The sequence below is a fragment of the Priapulus caudatus genome, unplaced genomic scaffold (assembly GCF_000485595.1).
Source record: "Priapulus caudatus unplaced genomic scaffold, Priapulus_caudatus-5.0.1 Scaffold733, whole genome shotgun sequence".
Classification (NCBI taxonomy): domain Eukaryota; kingdom Metazoa; phylum Priapulida; class Priapulimorpha; order Priapulimorphida; family Priapulidae; genus Priapulus; species Priapulus caudatus.
The window spans coordinates 101,585-110,476 of NW_014577794.1; the positions used below are offsets into that span (position 1 = coordinate 101,585).

At 44.8% G+C, this 8,892-nt stretch overlaps 1 protein-coding gene across 1 annotated transcript in view; it reads right to left on the reverse strand.

Annotated features, from left to right (window-relative positions):
- Nucleotides 1-5,946, reverse strand: part of LOC106813170 (ETS-like protein pointed) — a 94,519-nt gene extending 88,573 nt beyond the window's left edge. The window contains exon 1 of the mRNA XM_014817239.1: nt 5,821-5,946. The gene's annotated coding sequence lies outside the window, so the exon portion shown is untranslated. The remainder of the gene's footprint in view (nt 1-5,820) is intronic.
- Between the last annotated feature and the right edge of the window lie 2,946 nt (nt 5,947-8,892).

An 8,892-nucleotide genomic window follows, 5' to 3' on the forward strand; every position in this document is an offset into this window, starting at 1 on the left:
TAAATAATAATAAATAATGTGAATATAACCATTACAGTTTTCAGTGAATCAGAGGTCACGCTACTTGGTATGGACTTCTCACCTAGTTAATTGCTCAAAAAGCCTTCGGACAATACTTATAGATTGCAAATCCAGACTTTAAATATAGAAATCGTACTGTCTCTGCAACCACACACACATATAACACTATATAGATATATATTTAAAAAAAATATAAACATTATTATTATTATATGAATGCACGTCCTACTGTCGTCTTTCATTTGTTGATACAATGTCTCGCTTAATTAAGTCTTTAGAGTGATTCAAAAAATGCGGAGCACGCCTAATAAGCCATGCAGGGCCATGGGGCGTCCGGTCGGGTTTCGCATTTTCATAAGGATCCGCTTTCATAATCAATTTTACATGTATTTTCTGCTAGCCTCGCTGACACTCTAGGTAGTGGTAGTTACGGTTATTATTCACGTGTGTATAAACGTGTGGCTCATACGTTGATGAAAGCCTTGTATCTGCAGACACACATCTACAGGCAGTCGTTACGTAATTTTACTCAAATAGCATCAACATGTGTTGCCAGTGGACATGCGATTTGGCACGATCAATGCGCCATTCCGTGTGTGCGGCGAATTTCGTAACGAGAGTCTTCAGGTATTTAGTTTCATTTCGAACAAAGCGAAGCGAGCATATTACATTTGTTCTAATCGGCGAGCGCACGCATCTCTTAAAAATGTAACGTTTACGCTAATATTTGGTCGAATTAGCGTCCAACGCCCTGGCGGTGCAGACGTAATTACAGACGGGAACATTACGCTAATTGCTCGTAATTTATCAAAAGACAACCCCGGAGTTTCGTCTTCCTAACGTGCCGATCACCGACGAGACTATGTTAGCCGGTTGAATAGCATTCATATAGCACACTTTTCCCAATGCAAATCAACAATATATAGAACAGCAACTTTGGTGTAGGTCAAAGTTCAATGTGCGCAATTTGGACAAACGCGACGTAAAACAGCGTAACGTGTCGCGACCAGCGAACGAAATCGACATTATTAAAAATTTAATTACGATCTAGTTTCGAACGCTAATTAAATGAATGCGTAATAATTAGTGTAGCACGTGTGGCCACCATTTTGTTTCGAACACAAATGTGAGCGTCGTGCGTCCGGCATCACGCAACTCAACAGCTGCTCATCCGCGTACTATGTGCATTTATCTGATCTTTCACATCGCTTCGCATCTTGTACCATTTGTGCCGTGCCCTATATAGAGAGGTATCTACTTGTACCTTCGACCATGAAATTAATATGTGTGACATTCAGTACCAACCTCAGTTAGTTATTGTGATACTTGCACGCGTAAAACTTTTCTGGGCGAAGCCTGTTGCGAAACCCAAAGAAACACAGTTGCCCAAGACCTATATGCTCCTCAGAAAGAACCAATATAAGTGCGAGATAAAAATGTTAATGTTCAAATGTTTATACTAACTGCTTATACCATGGGAACAACGTCATTGCTCTCACTCCGCGAAAAATTGCAGCAACATACCTAAAGCGCGCTATCGTAGTATATGATAGCAATACATAAAATGTGTATAAATAGTTATATGCTACCGTAATTATATGTCGCACAGAATACACTATAAAGATACGTATAACGCAAGCTTGAGCTGTAACTATAGTGTGTATGCGGTACACGATATCTTATAAAACAGGCATGAACACATCCGTGCGGCCGCAGATTTCCGTACGGTATTTACGATGACGACGCGTAAATAAAACGTGAGCGTAAACGTTTCCGCGCGTGAACTTCCCGCCATTGTCTGCAGTTACGGCTCGCCTGGTATATGTATACGGCACGCGTAATTCATGCCAGTGCGATTACGTATAGGGCTCCCGCTCGCGGCCCTCGTGCGTTGAGACGTCACATAAGCTTCCCCTAGCTTTCACATGCACAAGCACGCACACACGCGCGCGCCCTCGGAACATGCGTTCACATGCCCACACATACGCACGCACGCACACGCACACGCACACGCACACACACACACACACACACACGCGCGCACACACACACGCACACACAACCAACAGCACAACATCACACCCACACACACGGCATATATATATAAATTATATATATAATATAGTATATATCAAGATACATTGTACCGTACCGGCGAAGCAACAATTACTGAGACAGCGCTATATGTACATATAGGCCTATGCATATATATCAGGAAGTTAATAAAGACAAATTGTCTTATTAACTCGGCTGATATAGTAATATATATATATATATATATATATATATATATATATAATATATATTTCGGGGCGCGAGCTGGTGTGGTGAGGGCGGAAGCATCACAGCGTTACTGTCGAAATTTGTGAATAGCGTCCAAATGCTTTATCCCTCCGATGTCTTCTCAACAGTTTCATTGTCTATGTAGCGCGCGAAGCACATCGCGGAATCAATCGGCGAACGTAAGCCGGCTATATACACCCACACACACCACACCACACACAGCACACACACACACACACACACACACACACACACACACACACACATATATATATATAAATATATATACCGGATATCGGACATCCGAAGCGGGTTCGGAAAATGACCGGGTTCCTATGCATCTTCACTCGCTACTTAGGTTTTGCATATGAGGAAACGGGCATTTTCCTTCGAGATTCCTTTTCCGTTGTCCGGGACCCGTGCGGGGTGGGGAAGAATCGTACATTGTGCGACGCTGGCAGGAAGGGCACTCGCGGCGCTCAGATCCGATTCCGGAAAACCGGTATCCGGAAAACCGGTGTCCGGGCTCCTTCACTATATAGGTGGCCTCTCTCGCTCTGAGGCGGGCTCTCTCGTTCTCTTCCTCCGCCATCCTTCCTACACTCGCTTCTGCTATTGCTGGCTGCTGCACGGAGCCGTATCGCGCGCGATACTCGCGTTTTACGTTCGGTACTTATCAACGTCGGAAATCTATTTTGCAATTTTGATGAAATCGCGAATACTACAGCAAGCCGGCTCGTTCGCTCGCTATTAGAAACCAGAGACGTTTCCTGCGGCGAAATCTTGCGTGTGGCTCCGGATATCTCGGAGACGACTTGATCGCTTTATCGGGTGAGGAAACGTCGGTAACGAGCAACAAATTAATGAAGATGGAAAACAGAAACGACGCGGTTTATGCGCGGAAAACGCAATTAGTCGCCGGTTCGTGCCGTGTTTTACCTAGCGTCACGGCGCTGGAACTACACACAACGACGAGAGACATGCTAGAGAACGAACCGCCGTGCTACACGCGCGCGGCTGCTGAACTAAAAACTCACTACACATCACAACATACTCGCTCTCGCGTATATATACACACACATACACACACACACACATATATATAAATATATATATAAATATATAATATATAAATACATATATATATGTATATAGAAATATACGTACAAACAACGGAGTTTTAAGCATAGGGCTTTCATCCGCTCCTCATGCTTAAAACTTCCTTGTTTGTACTTTTATTTCTATATATAATCGCCGGATATTGTGATATCAGAACTTTTCAATATTATATGTATATATATATACAACCATGGTTGTTGTTGTGAAGCCTGGGGAAGAGACATGTTCTCGAAAGCTCAGAAAATAATATATTTACATTATATTTTTATATTCATATTTATGAATAGTTCATATGCTACCGTACATCATATGTCGCAACAGAATCACACTATAAAGATACCGTAACGCAAGCTTGAGCCTGTAATCATAGTGATGTAAGCGGTACACGATATCTTATAAAACAGCGCATAAACACATCGTGCGAGCCGCAGATTTCCGTACGGTATTTACGATGCACGACGCGTAAATAAAACGTGAGCTTAAACGATTCCGCGCGTGAACTTCCCGGCCATTGTCTGCCAGTTACGGCTCGCCTCGTATATGTATACGGCACGCGTATCTGCCAGCTGCGATTACGTAGCGGCTCCGCTCGCCGGCCCTCCGTGCGTGTGAGACGTCACATAAGCTTGTCCCTAGCTTTCACATGCACAAGCCAACGCACATTACGCGCGCGCGCCCTCGGAACATGCGTTCACATGCCCACACATACGCACGCCACGCCACCACGCACACGCCACACGCACACACACACACACACACACCACAACACACACACACCACACACACCACACACGACACACACACGCATATATATATATAATTATATATATATATATATATATCAAGATGACATTGTCACGTACGCGCGAAGCACATTACTGAAGAAGCGCTATATGCTACATATAGGCCTATGCCATCAATATCTAGGAGTTAATAAGACAAAATTGTCTTTATTAACTCCTGATATATATATATATATAATATATAGATATATATATAATATATATATATATATTCGCAGCGAGCTGGTGTGGTGGAGCGGAAGCATCACAGCGTACCTGTCGAAATTTTGAATAGCGTTCCATCTTTATCCTCCCGGATGGGATGTCTTCTCAACATTTCATTGTCTATGTACGCGCGGAAGACTCGGGGAATCACTCGCGGAAAGAAGGCGTCTATACACACACACACACACACACACACACGACACCACACACACACACACACACACACACACAACACACAATCACACACACACACACCACACACACACTATATATATATAAATATATATACCGGATATCGGACATCCGATAGCGGGTTCGGAAAATGACGGGTTCCTATGCATCTTTCACTCGCTACTTAAGGTTTTGCATAATGCAGGGAAACGGGCATTTTCCTTCGAGATTCCTCTTTCCGTTGTCCGGGACCCGTGCGGGGTGCAGGCGAAGAATCGTACATTGTGCGACGCTTGGACAGGAAGCGCACTCGCGGCGCTCAGATCCGATTCCGGAAAACTGGTATCCGGAAAAACCGGGTCCGCGGCTCCTTCACTAATAGGTCGGCCTCCCTCGCTCTGAGGCGGGCTCTCTCAGTTCTCTTCCTCCCACCATCCTTCCTACATCGCTTCTGCTATTGCTGGCTGCTGCCACGGAAGCCGTATCCTGCGCGCATTACTCGCCGTGTTACGTTCGGTCTACTTATCAACGTCGCGAAATCGATATTTGCAATTTTGAATGAAATCGCGATTACAGCAAGCCGGCTCGTTCGTCGCTATTAGAAAACCAGAGACGTTTTCCTGCCGGCGAAATTCTTGCGTGTGGGCTCCGATATCTCGGAGACGACTGATCGCTTATCCGGGTGAGGAAAACGTCGTAACGAGCAACAACATTAATGAAGATGGAAAACAGAAACGACGCGTTTATCGCGCGGAAAAACGCAATTAGTCGCCGGTTTCGGGCTGCCGTGTTTTACTAAGCGCACGGCGCTGGACTACACACAACTGACGAGAGAATGCTATTGGAGAACGAACCGCCGTGCCTCACTCGCGCGCGGCGCTGAACTAAAAAACTCACTACACTTCACACATACTCGCTCTCGCGATATATTATACACACACATACACACACACACACATATATCATAAATATATATAGTATATATATATACATAATATGTGTCAGTGCGCGCGACGTGTGTGTGTGCCGTGTGTTGTTGCGTGTGTGTTGAGAGTGCTGTGTGACTCTGGTGTGATTATGTGTGTGTGTGTGTGTTGTCGTAGTGTCGTGTCGTATGTGCGCGCGTGCCCTGCGGTGGAGTGCTGTGCTCGTCGTGCGCCGTGCGTGTGCGTGTGCCGTGGTGCGCGTGCTGTATGTATTATATATGAATATACGATACCTGAAGGTGTTGCGGCGTCGTGCCAGTCCTTGACGAGCAAGCGGAAGGAGAAACGCGAGTGTCTCCGGCAATCGTCGCTGTTCGAATGCAGCAGCCGCAGCGCCCGGGATTCTCCTCGCCACTGCGCGCCGCTGTGACGTTACAGTTCGTCTGTGCCGCCGCGTTTACCGACAGACGGCCCGTTAGCGCGCGGTGGGCTGAGCCAGCAGCTACTGTCTCCGATTTCTGTGGTCGAAATCCGGGACGCGACTTGGTTCGTCTCATCAATAATGCATTCGCATGGAAATTAGCCCGGCTCAGTACGTACGTAGGCGCGACGCGAGCGCGCAGCCTATCAGCTGCCTGCTGGGGTGTGCCTGCGTGTGTCGCCGACCCTCGGTGTGCGCTGCGCGCGTGTGTGGCGCTCGTGTGTGTACGTATGCGTGTTCGAATTCCCTGTTGTGCGCCTGCGCGATGTGTGTGTGGTTGCGCGCGCGCGTGTGTGGGTGATGTACGTATGCGGTGCGTCGCGGGCGCGCGGTGTGCGTTGCGTGCGCGAGACGCCTGTGGTGTGGTGTCGTGGTACGTTGTGCGGCTGTCTGTGTGCGCGCGCGTCCGGGTTATGTGTGTGGTGGTGTACGTGTCTGCGTACTGTGTGCGTGCGTGCGTGTCGTGCTACGTGATAGTGTGTGCGTGTGTGTGGTGTGGTGTTACGTGGTGCGGCGTGCTCGTGTGGGGTGTGCGGTGTCGGGCGTGGTGTGTGCTGCGCGTGTCGTGTGCGGTGCGGGCGCGCCCTAATGTGTGACGTGTGGTTGTGTGTGTGTGTTGTGTGGGGGGTGACATCGACGAGGGCGGTGTTTGAGTGCGTGTGCGTGTGCGGGCGTTGACGTTAACAATCGACCGATTCCATCGCATGCCACCGTGTTGGTGAGTGGGCGTGTGCGGGCGTCTCGTGCGCCGTCGTATGCTGGCCCGGCCGTGCGTGTGGGCCGCCGTGTGTGTGCTGGTGTCGGCCACCTGTGTGTGCCGGTTCTCGCGTGTGTTGGACGGGTGCGTCCGTCGCGTGGGCGTGTGCGTGATGCGTGGCGCGTGTTGGTGCTGGCCGTAGTGCGGGGCAGACCGTGTGTGTCTTCGTGGCCGGGTTAGGCGCGTGCAGCAGCGAACGAAGTCACGACCACAAGACGTAGCTAAACTGCGAGAATGCGCGAGTTGCCGCACAAAGCGCGGGGAGCAGCGCAGTACGGGTATGCTGCCGCAAGTCGTTTGCCAGACCGCATGTAGACAACGAACGGCAGTCGAAATCCCGAACATTATCGGGCAGAAAAGGGTTGAGGATGCTGGATAAAATCTCCTGCCTTGCCTTAAAACCTATAGGCCTATATATATAGATATCATATATAATATAATTATATATATATATATATATATATATTATCAGGAGTGAATAATAATATATAATCTATTATTATTCACTCCCTCCTGATATTATATATATAATTATATACAACTATATAATAATTTGTTCGTGGGCGCACGTTATCTACAAAACTAATTTATAAGCAGTATTAGTGTTTTTATGAGCACGGCAGAGATTCATCAGCCATCTCATTACTTGTGCGGGCTCGCCATACCAACACTAACGCCATCTTCTTTACGAAAGATATACTTGCTACATCACTAGGTAATCTTCTCTCATTTGCGCATATATATATATATGTATATATACCCTATAATTAATTACGGAAACGCGCTGCAACACAGTTTGATTGTTACACTCGGTCTTCAATAGATGAATTCGCTGTTAACTGTTGAAGGAGGTGACTGCTAAACGCCTCGCATGTGTCAATCCGTTTGCCACGTCAGCCGTAGTTACAGAGGGCCGTCTGTCTACATGCGCAGTATACGGTAGGTAGATAAAGATAGATAGATAGATAGATAGATAGATAGCACAGATAATAGAATAGATAGATAGATAGATAGATAGATTAGATAGATAGATCAGATAGATAGATCAGATGAAAGATAGATAGATTGAGAAGATAGATAGATCAGATAAATAGATAGATAGACTAGATAGATAGATAGATAATAGATAGAATAGATAGATAGATAGCATAGATAGATAGGATAGATGATTAGAATAGATAGCCGTAGCGTAGGCTGCGTAGATAATAATAGATAGATAGATAGATAGATACATCAGATAGATAGATAAATAAATACGAGAGATAGATAGAATAGATAGATAGATAGATAGCATAGATAGATAGATAGATAATAGTAATACATTTTTTTTTTTTTTTTTTTTTTTTTTCGATCGATAGATTGAGATAGATAGATATATAGATAGATAGATAGAATAGAATAGAAGATTTAAGGGGGGAAACTTAAACGATAGGGATTTTAAAGATTAGGATAGATAGATAGATAGATAGATAGATAGATAGATAAATAGATAGATAGATAGCATAGATAGATAGATAGATAGATAGCCATAGATAAACAGACAGTATAGATAGAGAATAGAATTAGATTTAGATTAGATAGATAGATAGATAGATAGATAGATAGATAGATAGATTGATTAGATTAGATAGATAGATAGATAGATAGATAATAGATGCATAGATAGATAGTAGATAGATAGATAGATAGATAGATAGATAGATTAGCCAGAGATAGATAGATAGATAGATAGATAGATAAGATAGATAGATAGATAGATAGATAGATAGACAGATAGATAGATAGATAAATATATATATATATATATATATATATATATAATAATATAGATAGATAGATGATAGATAGATAGATAGATAGATGTTAGATAATAATAAGATAGATTAGATTAGATAGATGATATGATAAGGTAGTAAGATAGATAGATAGATAGTAGATAGCATAGATAGATAGATATACGATAGACACCACGTGTGACACGCGCGCACACACACGTCACACACACAACACACACACACACACACACACACACACACACACACACACACACACACACACACACACACCACACTCACGCACCGCACACATGCACGCACTCACGCACCCCCCTTCCCATATATATATATA